This window comes from Danio rerio, chromosome 5 (genome assembly GCF_052040795.2).
Source record: "Danio rerio strain M-AB ecotype USA chromosome 5, GRCz13ab, whole genome shotgun sequence".
Classification (NCBI taxonomy): domain Eukaryota; kingdom Metazoa; phylum Chordata; class Actinopteri; order Cypriniformes; family Danionidae; genus Danio; species Danio rerio.
The window spans coordinates 41,568,059-41,580,420 of NC_141025.1; the positions used below are offsets into that span (position 1 = coordinate 41,568,059).

General features: G+C 42.2%; 1 protein-coding gene across 12 annotated transcripts in view; it reads left to right on the top strand.

Moving 5' to 3' along the window:
- arl15a (ARF like GTPase 15a) overlaps positions 1-12,362 on the top strand; it is a 161,754-nt gene that overhangs the window by 50,731 nt on the left and 98,661 nt on the right. For 2 of the 12 annotated variants that reach the window (XR_015490444.1, XR_015490443.1), the window contains exon 4: positions 7,393-7,551. The gene's annotated coding sequence lies outside the window, so the exon portion shown is untranslated. 12 annotated transcript variants of the gene reach the window in all.

Consider the following 12,362-nt stretch of genomic DNA (forward strand, 5'->3'; position numbering starts at 1 on the left):
AAACCCTCAAAAACATTTCAACACATTTTACTTACTCATTGTAGATTCTTATTTAAAGCCTAAAACATATCAGACTCTACATCTGAATTGATGGACAGAAAATAGAGCGCACTCAGCAGTAAACAAATCAAACACCTGACTCCCTTAAAGGGCCAGCATTTTCTGAAAACTTCTTCTAATACCTTTGTGTTTAGAATAAGACAGACAGCCTGTGGAAGTGTGGTGAGGCCTAAATCATTGTCTTCTGCCTTTAAAATGCATGTCTCTATAAATAGCAACATAAAGTATCAGAGTAAATGGGACAGTAATAGTTGAACAGTAATTTGCAATTTATTGTCACAGTAATGTGTACATAAAGTATATTACTGTAATTTGTCCTTTGCATTACACAATTTTATACAAACTCTACTTCTTTTACAGTAAAATACTGTTTCCTTTCATCACAGCAAAACACTGGCTATTTTGCAGTTATTTACTGCATAATCTAAAGGGTAACAGTGCAGTTAAGCTTTAACCCTAATTAAACACACCTGACCTAACTAAATCTAAAGGTAGTGTATTGAAGCAGGGCTGGAACTAAATTCTGCTAGGCTGCGGCCCTCCAGGAGTTTGACACCCCTGGTGCATAGCATATTTTCAAAGCAATTGCCTACATTTATCACAATCATGCACATATTGTTGAATAAAAACAATAAAAATATACAAACTTCATCCATAGGAAAAAAAAAAATAAATAAATAAATAATCTGATCCTCATGTCATTCCAAATCTGTAGTAATAATAAAAAACACAAAAATTACATGATTTATGCATTTATTTAGGAAAGCCTTTATACTATACTGTTAATGCCACTTTTACTTACTTCATTTGAAGTTTTCCAGACAAACTAATTGAGTCTCTGCAAACATGTATGTATGTGCTGTTTAAGATTTTTTTTTAAATAACACATTTTTACTAATAATTTAGCAAAATACTAATATTCAGTTGAAAGTGCAATTTAAAAGCTTAGATTAATTATGGAAACGCAAACAAAGTTATAAGAATTATTGTGACAATTTCTTTGCTCTGTGTGAATATTTTTGCCTTTAAATGCATCTCGTCCATATCTTATGCTTAGCTTTTAATGATCTCTGTGGCATTGGTTGACTCCTGATACTCAATGTTAAAACTTAAAAGAAACCAAAGAAAACACAGAGATGGCTGCAGTGAAATTCAGCTTATCATCACTGCAATGTCCCACTCTCCCCCTCAATACTGACCATTCACATATCAAAACTGAACAGTAAATATATATATATATATATATATATATATATATATATATATATATATATATATATATATATATATATATATATATATATATATATTTATATAATTAATATAAATAGCAACATAAAGCATCAGAGTAGATGGGGCAGTAATGGTTGATCAGTAATTTACCATTTATTATAACAGTAAATATCTGTTATGGGTACATAGAGTAAATTACTGTGATTTATTCTTTGCACTACAGAATTTCATACAAATCCTGCTTCTTTTACAGTAAAATACTGTTTTCTTTCATTACAGCTAAACACTGGCTATTTTACAGTTATTTACTGCATAATCTACAGTAAGGGTTAACAGTATAGGCATCAGAAAATAGACATTTCAAAAGAATTTTGTCAGTATGGCATAAACAGAATAAAGCCCTACTATACTGTCAAACATTTGTCATTTACTTTATGCCACATCCAGTGTTGAAAAACTGTTTATTATAAAAAAAAAAAAATTGTCTACATCATACCTAAGCTTTTCTTTCTAGGCATGAATTCACTGCTTAACTTTTACTTTTTGAGCATAGTTTTTTGTCTGTATGTAAAAAAAAAATACTAGCTACCATTGGCAGCTACTGTACCTCCATTGAACCAGTGATTTAAAAGACTTAAACATCCCATTGGACCTGGCACAAAGATTTACTCACCTAAACTACATCTGTGAGGCTAACTTAGTAGTTGTAGAGCGGAAAAGGCAGAGGAGGCTGACTCACTACTATGACTGCGTGTTTCCGCTGCTAAATTGAGTAATGCATTTTTTAACACCCTCTCCCATGTGTGCTCAAAGCTTACAACTGTCAAGCCCTTCCTTCTCTTTTAAGAGCCGGAAAAACCATATTCTAACTGCATTTATGATATGCACCATGCTCTTGAACCCTCAAATTTGAAGAGGTCATGAACTGGCTTTTAGATTTTTTTTTTACTGTACTCTGATGTTCACAGCATTATCAGTTTTAGTCTAACAACAACAACAAAAACATTTAGGGGTAGGGTATCACTTTATTTTAAATGGTTGTTACACATATTCCATTTACTTATTACATAAATTAGAATTAATTAAATTAAATATTTAGCATTCTTACAAGCAACTAAACCTAACCCGCTTTCTATATCGCAAGTACACGTAATTAAGTTACACTGTAACTACACCTAAAAATGTAGTAGGCTATTTTCTTGCCTTGTTATTACTATTAGCGGCTCACAGTTTTACATATTCAAAACATTTAACCACTTAAACTCGACTTTCGCTTTAAGATTCAAAGGGCTAGCATTGCACCAGAGCCCTGTAAGTGGTTTTGTTTGAAAGTGTAGAATCTATATTTTATGCACATATGCATCACTTTGGTTTTTATTCTACTGTACAAAAGTTATTTATACCTAAATACACAGTATTTTGGATACCCGAGCTAGGTATTTTACATTTTACATTGTACATTTTCATGTTTTTCATATGACACGTGTACAAGTTATAGCTCAAATGAAAGCTCTTGCTGGTGCAGAAATGAAAACAATACATTTGTGATCACTAAGCAACCCCAGATAGCACACAGCTGTCATCTCTTACCTTATGCTGTGTGCTTCAGGGCCATTTCTCCTCTGTTTTTGAGGTGATCTGCATAAGCAATCCTTTTATATTTCTGATGTGGTCCAAACATAGTAAATTATGTTTGATCAAACAAAAGAATAGAGAAATATGAAAACAATGATCGGTCCCTGTGGCTTGCATAGCACCTCTCATCAGTTGGAATGCAATAACTTTTGCATAGATTATGGAAGAGACATTTTTCTTTTTTCCTATGATTACAGACATGTGCAGGAACCACCATAATTAATTACAGCATGCTAGACCACTTAGAACCTAAAAGGTACACTTTCAAATTTGAGTTCATAAAAAAAATGCAAAAAAACACACCTTTTTTTAGGTGTTTATTATAACACAGACAACATATACAGTTATTTGAAACACTTTCAATAGTGTTTTATGAAAATTCAAAGGGTTTGCTTTAAAATTATACCAAATTTTTGCATTTACACCTCTGCATGTGGATTTGGGAAGCTTTTAAATTTGGGGAGGCAAAATCCAGGCGGAAATCCCAAAATAGCAGCAGAGTTAAACTGGTTAAACACTTTTCTTCTAAGATTAGGTTTCACATTTTGAAAGGACATTTATAAAAACTTCCAACCCAGGCTCATTCTGAAAACATAGTCCCAAGGACGTTCCTGGAGACAGCGAAATGCGTCCCGGGAGGTATGTATTTTTGCAGTTTTTGTTTTCACGAATTCACGCGAGGAAGCTATGTGCGCTTTTTTGTATCTCAAATGTCTCTTGCAAATGCCGTTCGTGTCTGCGCTGTTCTCACGTAAACCCACCAGAGGCCACTGTCGAACGACCATCTGTCTGACTGACTAAATGATTGACTGTGCGACCGGTCAATTATCTGACCCCTTCTCCTTCCTTAAACCCAACTAATTTTACAAATTGACCCGCCCATCCGCTTACTTCCCTAAACCCAACAAACAATTTACAAAAGCCGTACAGAAAAAGTAAAAGCCCTTGTCTATGTTTTACCACATTTTCATATTTTATCACATTCTCACCCTGTTATGACCTTGTTCTCTTTATTGTTTGGATAATTTTTTTGTCTGACATGATTTCTGAAACCACTCTTCCCCAGACTCGAACTCGAAGTCATCATAGTGCTCAGCTCCTCTCCGTTTCAAGTCCGCCGTCGGACAAACTGGTAGTGGCAGGAAAGCCTGACTGTTTCATCTACTTGGCCCTACTTTTTTGTTGTCTTCAGAGTCATCTTTATTGCTTTACTGCTGCTTAATCTGTCTCATTGTTTTTTTTCACTGTATATGCAAATCAGCAATTGGAACTGTGAAGTAAAAGTAGGCATTGATCTTCCTCTGTGGAAAAAAAGGTGTAGACACATTCAATAACCTGTTGTATTGGCAGATTGGCTTTAATAAAAGCTGTTTTTGAATCAAAATCGTGAATCCTGAGAACTACAGGATGATAGTACTATGACCTCTTATATGGCAAAAGACCAATGGGAGCCTTGGCTGCGTCAGTTGGCATTTCTGTGTGGAGTTTGCATGTTCTTCCATGCATGTTCATGTGGGTTTCCTGTGGGTGCTCCGGTGTTCCCCACAAGTCCAAAGACATGCACTACAGGTGAATTGAGTAAGCTAAATTGTCCGTAGTGTATGTGTGTGAATGGGAGTGTATGGAGGATTCCTAATGATGGGTTGCAGCTGGAAGGGCATCCGCTACTTAAAACATTTGCTGGATAAGTTGGCGGTTCATTCCACTGTGGCGATTAATAAATGGACTAAACGTAACCCACATTTCCTGAAGGAGGGAACTCCAATGAAAAAAATGGAACAACACTTTGAGAATCGCAAGATGACCAATCATTCTGAAAAGTAAAAAAAACAGATGTCATGGTCTGTCACCTGCATGTTATCGTCACATTCATTTGTTTTGTTTTCTCAGCATATAAATGATCTTATCTAGTCTTGTCTTGTCTCGCTATTGTTTAGGCTCCAGTGCCAGTTTTTGATTTTGTTTTGGTTTTCTGCCTCTTTCCCTTTGTCAAACCGTTTATGCTGCTATCCAGCCGTGACTTCTTCGCTTCTCTGCACTCTCTGCCCCAATCCCTTTCTATCACCCACGAGCAATCTCCCTCTCCAGTCCCATTGCACTCAACCTGGGTTCTCTCGTTCTGGCCACCGGACCGCAATATTAAAACCCCTTGCTGACTGACGGTTTATTTTGGCGTGCGCCTCTTGCTGGAACATTTTAGTATTATTTTAACTTTTTTTTGTATTAACTCTTTATTGACTGGTGCGTCTGGATCATTGTGCACCCTCTACAGGCCACCCTGGGTATACATTATATTTCTTTCATTTTGACAGGATTTTTTCCATGTGTTATAGCTCAGTCTGCAAGATTAGTAAAACTTATTTTTTGACCTGCATTGAATCCTCTCAAATTTTCCCTTGACAGAACGATGAGGAGAGAATGGATTCAGCAAGTTTGGACCAGGCGCAGACTGCACTTATCCAGCAGGGTGCACACTTGGGTCAGCGTGCCACTCAGCTCACCACCACCTTCTGAGAGGTAGAGATGCTCTTTGCCCAGGTGGTCGAGCTCAATGCACACATTTAGTTGCTTCAGCATGATGCTGCAGTCTTCAGACAGGTTGCTTCACCTCTCACCACACACCATCATGATCCAGAGCCCAATGCCAACAATCCACCACCCTATGATGGGATCCTAACTCCTGTCAGTCCTTTTTATCCAGTGTGCACTTGTTTACACCCTGCAACCCTGTCGTTATGCCTCAGAGGCATCTAGAGTGACGTACGTTCTGACCCTGCTCACCGGGAGATCACTTGATTGGGGTACTGCAGGTTAAAGTGCCAGGACATCTTTCTGCCACTTTTTTGATGACTTCAATGAAGAAATGATTAAGCTCTTTGACTGGTCTGCACAAGGAGATGAGGCGGCCGCCCGGTTTGCACGACTGTCCCAGGAGGTTCTTTCCAACACCAACTATTCCATCTAGTTAACATTAACGCCTCCTATAACTAGAATAAAGGGGCCCTTTGTTCTAGATTTTTTGGGGGTCTTAATGAGGTGATCCAAGATGAGATCACTTTTCATGAGCTTCCCCGTCACCTGGAGACTCTTATTGATCTGGCTCTCTGTGTGGAGGGATGCCTTCGCTGCCGCTGTCAGTTTCGGTCTGTCCACTCTTGCCGGAGGGTTGATGACATCTTCTCCCAATAAGTCAGCTCCTCTACTCCTTCCTTATCCTATCCTGAAAAGGAAAAGGACCGTCTTGCTCATGGCCAAGGTAAGGACTGTTTCCTAGTGGCCAGTCCCCAACACCTGCAAGGCTCTGCAGCATTTCCTGGGTTTTGCCAATTTCTATAGGTATTTCATCAGGAACTTTAGTCAAATTGCTGCACCCTTAACGGCTCTCACCTCAACAATTCATTATCGAGGTAGATGCCTCTGATGTTGGGGTAGGCGCGGCCTATCTCAGCGATCCTCCAAAGATTTGAAGGTGCATCTTTGTGTCTTTTTCTCTCATCGTTTTAACCTTGCAGAACAGAATTATTACATTGGTAATAGGAAGCTGTTGGAAGTGAGGTTGGCTTTGGGTGAGTGGAGTCACTGGTTAGAGGGCGCAGCACACTCCTTCTGGGTCTGGATGGACCATAAGAACCTTAAATATATCTGTTCGACCAAGAGGATGAGTGCATGCTAAGCCCGCTGGGCACTCTTCTTTGGCCAGTTCAACTACATCCTCACGTACCGGCCAGGATCCAAAAATACTAACCCTGATGCCCTCTCTCGGCTCTTCGAGGTCCCTAGTGGGGAGTGCCCAATTAAACCCATCCTCCCTCAAGGAGAGGTGGTTGGGTCTCTCTCATGGGGCATTGAGCAGCAAGGCCGAGGGTTCTAAGTACCAGAAGGGTGTCTGGAGGGTCGGTTGTTTGTGCCTGTTCCGCTGCTTTCTGAGGTTCTGCGGTGAGAACTTTTGCTTTCACATTGGTTTGTCACCCAAGAATTTGGCTGCCATCCACCAGCAATTTTGGTGGCCCTCTCTGAAGATAGATGTCAAGTAGTTTGTGTTGGCTTGTTCAATATAAGCGGAAACACTGTCATTATGACTGTACTAGAGCATTTTTCTAAAGCAGCCTATTATATTCCATTGCCCAAACTTTCCTCAGTCAAAGAAAAAGCTCTAGCTAGGGTTGACCATGTTTTTCAAATTCAGGGCCTTCCGGTTGATGTATTTTCTGATAGGAGACCACAGTTTGTTTCCCGTATTTGAAAAGACTTCTTTAGGTTTTCACCCTCAGACCAATAAGCAATGGGAGCGAGCCAAACAGGATGTCGAAAGAGCCCTTTGCTGCCAGACCTCCTAGAATCCTAGTTTCTGAAGCCAACAGATCTCATGGGTTGAGTACGCCCATAATTCCCTGCTGGGCGTCAACAGGTATGTCCCCATTCCTCTGCTCTGTGGATTATCAACCTTCTTTTTTTCCCTCACAGGAACCCGATGCTGCAGTTCCATCTACCTTGACCTTCGTTCAACTGTGCCACCTCACCCGGATGAGGGCTGAGGAGGTCTTGGCTCGGACTTCTAGACGGACCAAAGCAGCAGCTGACCGTCATCAGACCTCCCCACCTCTATATATGTGTGGTCAGAAGGTATGGTTATCCACCAAGGACCTGCCTCTCAGGGTAGCCTCACATAGATTGGCTTCCAGGTTAATTTGCCGATACCTCATCACCTAGGTCTTAAGTCCTGTGGCAGATCGGCTCAAGTTACCTCCCACTCTTTGTCAGGTACACCCTGCTTTTCATGTGTCCAGGGTTAAACCTGTGTTTAGATTCATTCTTAACTCTGTTGTCTCTTTCCCTGCCCCAACCCCCTTCCACCTATTTGATGGCTCTTTGGCATACAGTGTCAGGAGACTGTTGGAAGTTGGACACCGGGCCAGGGTTTTCAGTTTCTAGTGGACTGGGAGGGTTATGGCCCTGTGGAGAGGAGCTGGATAGGGCATTGATTGTGGATTTTCACTGGCGATGGGGTAAGCCCCGTTCTCGCTGTCCTGTACCTTATCGTTTGTGGATTCTTACCTTATGGTCCGGTTTCTTAGATCTTGTCTTGTCTAGCCTTGTCCTGTCTTGTCTTGCTTTTAGGCTCCAGTGCTAGTTTTTAAATTTGTTTTGAATTTTCGCCTCTTTTCTTTTGTCAGACTGTCCCTGCTGCAATTCAGGCATGACTTCCTCGCTTTTCTGCGCTCTCTGCTCCGATCTCTCTCTACCTCCTATGAGCGATCTCCGAGGCCACCCTTGGCATAATTTATATTTCTTTCTGTGGGATATTACCCTTCTGTTAGTTCCCCAGCTCCCTCTGCTGCAGATCTTTGTTATAGTCCAGTCTGCAAGATAAAAAAAAACATATTTTTTGACCTGTCTTTGAATCCTCTCAATTTTTTCCTCTATAACAATCCAATAAATGCCTATGAATTGGCTGTGATCAGCTCCCACAATCAGTTGAGCATAAAGCCAGCACCTGTAGAAGAGCAAGACAGGCTTTTATCGCTAAAGAAGACAAACATTCAGCTATCAGCTGGAGACCCAGCTACTGTGGAAGGGAGACTTGAAATTCCGTTCCTGTCTTTAAGGAATGTAGGTTATGTTTGTAACCAGAACGTTTCCATTCAGATTGGGAACCTTTAGTGGCTTGTTGAAACGACTTTGTGAAAGTGTATTGAAAACATCACAGTAGCTGGACCACCACACGCCTTTTGGTAAGAAGTTTGGCAAGCACAGAGTGAGTGCCCAATCATCACTAAAGGCACAGCCTTTCAATGTCTCCAGCCCCTTACGAGAATATGACATTTTTGTATTAAAATTAAAGAGGTCGTATAACTCTTTTACCAAGCTGGGTGTAGACTAGGGATTTTTAAAAAATGACAGACAGGATGGGTTTAATCGCCTCACATCTCTGAAGAACCAGATGACAAGGTTGTGCCGTCCTAGCACATTGCCATATACTGAATTATGATGAGCGGAGGTTGCAGCAAGGTAAAACTTCAAGATGGAGGGTGACAGCCTATGCTCCAGCTTATCCTGAAGGAAGGAAAACACAAAAAAGACTGATCTGGCATGTCTGGGGGTTTTCTCTGTGAGAAGGGCACCACTCAGTGAATAGACTTCACTTCAGGGCGTAGGCAGGCCTCATAGAGGGTGACCTAATCTGAGTGATGGTGTTAACAACTAAAGCCGGTAAGTCACCTAAGTCTTCCATGCTGGGTCTAAGGACCACATGCTCCATTCTGCCCGGAGTGCGAGCTGCTGTGAGAGTGCATTGGCTGCCCGGTTAAACTTGCCGAAGACATGAAGAGCTCTTAGCGATTTCAGTCACGTATGACACTAGAGGAGCAGATTGCAAGCTAGCTGAGACATGCGGTGGGAACGTATACTGTACCACCCATTTGATTAAATTACACCACCGCTCTCCAGGAGCAGGGTTGGTTACCCATGTTCTAGTGGCACTCTGTACCATAGAAAGGCAAGGCCCGCCCCAAATGTGTTAAGATACAGCAGAGTGATGGTTACTCGATGCGTGCCCATGCGCCATGCCCATCTAGGGACCCGATCGTCAAGCCAGCGCTGAAGTGGTCTTATATTTCAGCAACCCAAACAGTGTAATAGTGGCTGTGGGAGCCATATTCCCCAGGGGCCTCTGTAAAGGTTTCAGTGGGACCACTGTATTCCTGCCAAACTCTTTCAGACAGATCAGCATCAGCCTAGCAGGCTCTTAGGTAAGGTGCAAAGTCAAGTTTGGGGCACCCTTGATGAGTTTGGTGAAACCAAACTGTCCTTCAGGTCTACTGCTGCAAACCAATCCCAAGGATGAACTCATCAGAGGATGCGCTTCTACGTAAGCATTCTGAACAATATTTTGTGCGGATAGTGGTTCTGAATGTGCAGATCTAGGATAAAACCTGCTTTTCAACTCTTGCTAGAGGGACGGGCTTAATTGCAGCTTTGCCATCACTGTGAAATACATTTGAATTGCTTAGCTGAGTCTGATTGTTTGAATGAGTCACCACAGTGCTAACCAGGCTGGCAGAGCCCATTCGAGTGACACCATTGGCACATTGGGACAGCCTGCACTCCAAAAAAAAAAAACTACTGAGGGAAACAATGAGGGGGAAGCAAACAGATCGATCAAGGATTCCCCAAATCGCGCCCATATCAGCTGAACAGACTCGGGATGGAGCACATTAGCTGCATGGTTGAGCTCACCTGGAATGTGAATGGCGCGCAGTAAATTCAGCCACGTATGACTCCAGAGGAGCAGACGGCGGGCGAGCTGAGACATGTGGCGAGAGCAAATACCCTGCATGCGTTTGATAGCACAGTGCTGCTACTCCAGCACCGGAAAAAAAAAAACGTGGAGTGAGGAAAACTGGCAAAAGCTCTAGGCGATTGATATCCCAATGCAACTGGGTTCCTTTTCATAGGCAACACACAGTCCCCCAGCCCGTGCTGGAAGCATCTGTTGAAAAAACAACATGACTGGATGCTTGTCCTAGAGGCACTCCGGCCTGTAGGAACGAGGGGTCGTTCCAAGGGCTGAAGGCGCTGCAACACAGTGCAGTAACAGTGACTCGATTTGTGCCTACGTACCATGTGCGTTTGGGGACTTGATCGTAAACCGGTGCTGAAATTGTCTCATATGGAGTAATCCGAGTGGCATGACATCAGCTGCGGATGCCATATGCCCCAGGAGCCTCTGAAAAGATTTCAGTGGGACCACTTTTTTGCTGTTGAACTCTCTTAGACAGTCCAGCATAGCTGAGCATGCTCTCCAGAGAGGCGTGCTGTCATGGTGACCGAGTACAGCCCAAGAAGAGATCTTCTGCACAGGGGTGAGTTTGCTCTTTTCTCGGTGGACCTGAAGCCCCAACAGGTAGAGGTGGCGGAGCACCTTGTCTCTGTGCATAATCAATTGTTCCCGAGAATGGGCTGATTTGGAGAAGCGCGAGGTGACCCGTGGAAGAGCTGGAGGTGAGAGATTCACTCTCACCTCACACTTCGAACTCCGGATGCGGGGGCTTTAGGAGTGGGAGAAAGGAGACCATCCTCCCAGTGCCTTTGAGCCACAGGCGAAATGCACGGAACCTGTGAGCTGGCAGGCATAGGGATGCTCAAAGCTAAAGGCAATTCAAATAAACAAAAGAGTTTTTTTTAAATGGGTAATGCATTTGCAAGACTTTTTCTGTCAGCGTAACCATCAGTAAGAGTTGTAAAAAACAGCTCAGGCCTTGTGGTGTAAATACATTTTCTTTCTAAAACATTAGCATTTCTAACAAACATTTCTAAAGCATCCCAGTCTGGCAGAGTTCGAGCTGTCACATCCGGGGAAGTAGAAAAAGTTGCTCTCTCTGAGGAGCCCAGCCCTCTACTGGGGAGAGAGCTAGTTCCCTCTTTGCGCTTTGGGGTTTGTTTTACTGGACTTAGTGGTGCCCTGGGGTGGGAAGCGCTGGTTGTCTGCGAGGTTCGGTGGGGGGGAGCAGTCTTACATCCCTTTCTTGCCATGCAAGAAAGAAAACCAAGCTCGACCATCTGCCGCTACGTGTATCACACTCTGGACTCTGGTTCGCTCGGAATCGCTGATGATCAGTAGGAGGACCCCTCATCGACTCAGAAGAAAAAAGTATGCCTCACCTTGCTCTCAGTGTGCTTTTATTGCTAAATAGATTAGCAACAAGCATCAGCTACGTAAGCTGACACTGCCAATTCATTGGCATTTTCATTGGCCCGTTTACATACTCTTTCAGACGATTGGCTTTTTGAACGAAATCTCCATATGTGGATTGAATTCACTATAGCGTTGAAGTTCCCGATCCGAAGGGGAACACCGCACAGGGATTTGACACTATCATCATTAATACAAGACCTTGGTGAAAAATTAATGCAACTCTGGATGGAAATAAATGACATGACATTTCAGCAACATATTGAAATGAAATGATGCCATGGTGAATGTGTGCTCAAAGCTAAAGGCAATTCAAATAAACAAAAGAGTTTTTTTTAAATGGGTAATGCATTTGCAAGACTTTTTCTGTCAGCGTAACCATCAGTAAGAGTTGTAAAAAACAGCTCAGGCCTTGTGGTGTAAGTACATTTTCTTTCTAAAACATTAAATGTTTAATCAGAAATCATTTTTTAAAATGTACTCTAGTAACCATTTACTTCCACCATTGAAAATAAAATGTCTGTCTAAAAAGTACACATTCCCTACAGCTTACGCTAGTATTCTACTAGTAGATTGGTGCTTGATAAACTGTGGAATGACAGGAGGGATGAATGTGAATGTGAGAAAGTTCTGAATGTGAACTGTGAGCATTTGCCATAGTGACATATCGGCAGTTTGTCACACAGCTCGTGGCCTGAAGTCTGTCGTTCGGCTGCGGTTAACAAACTGCTTCCCTCATCCG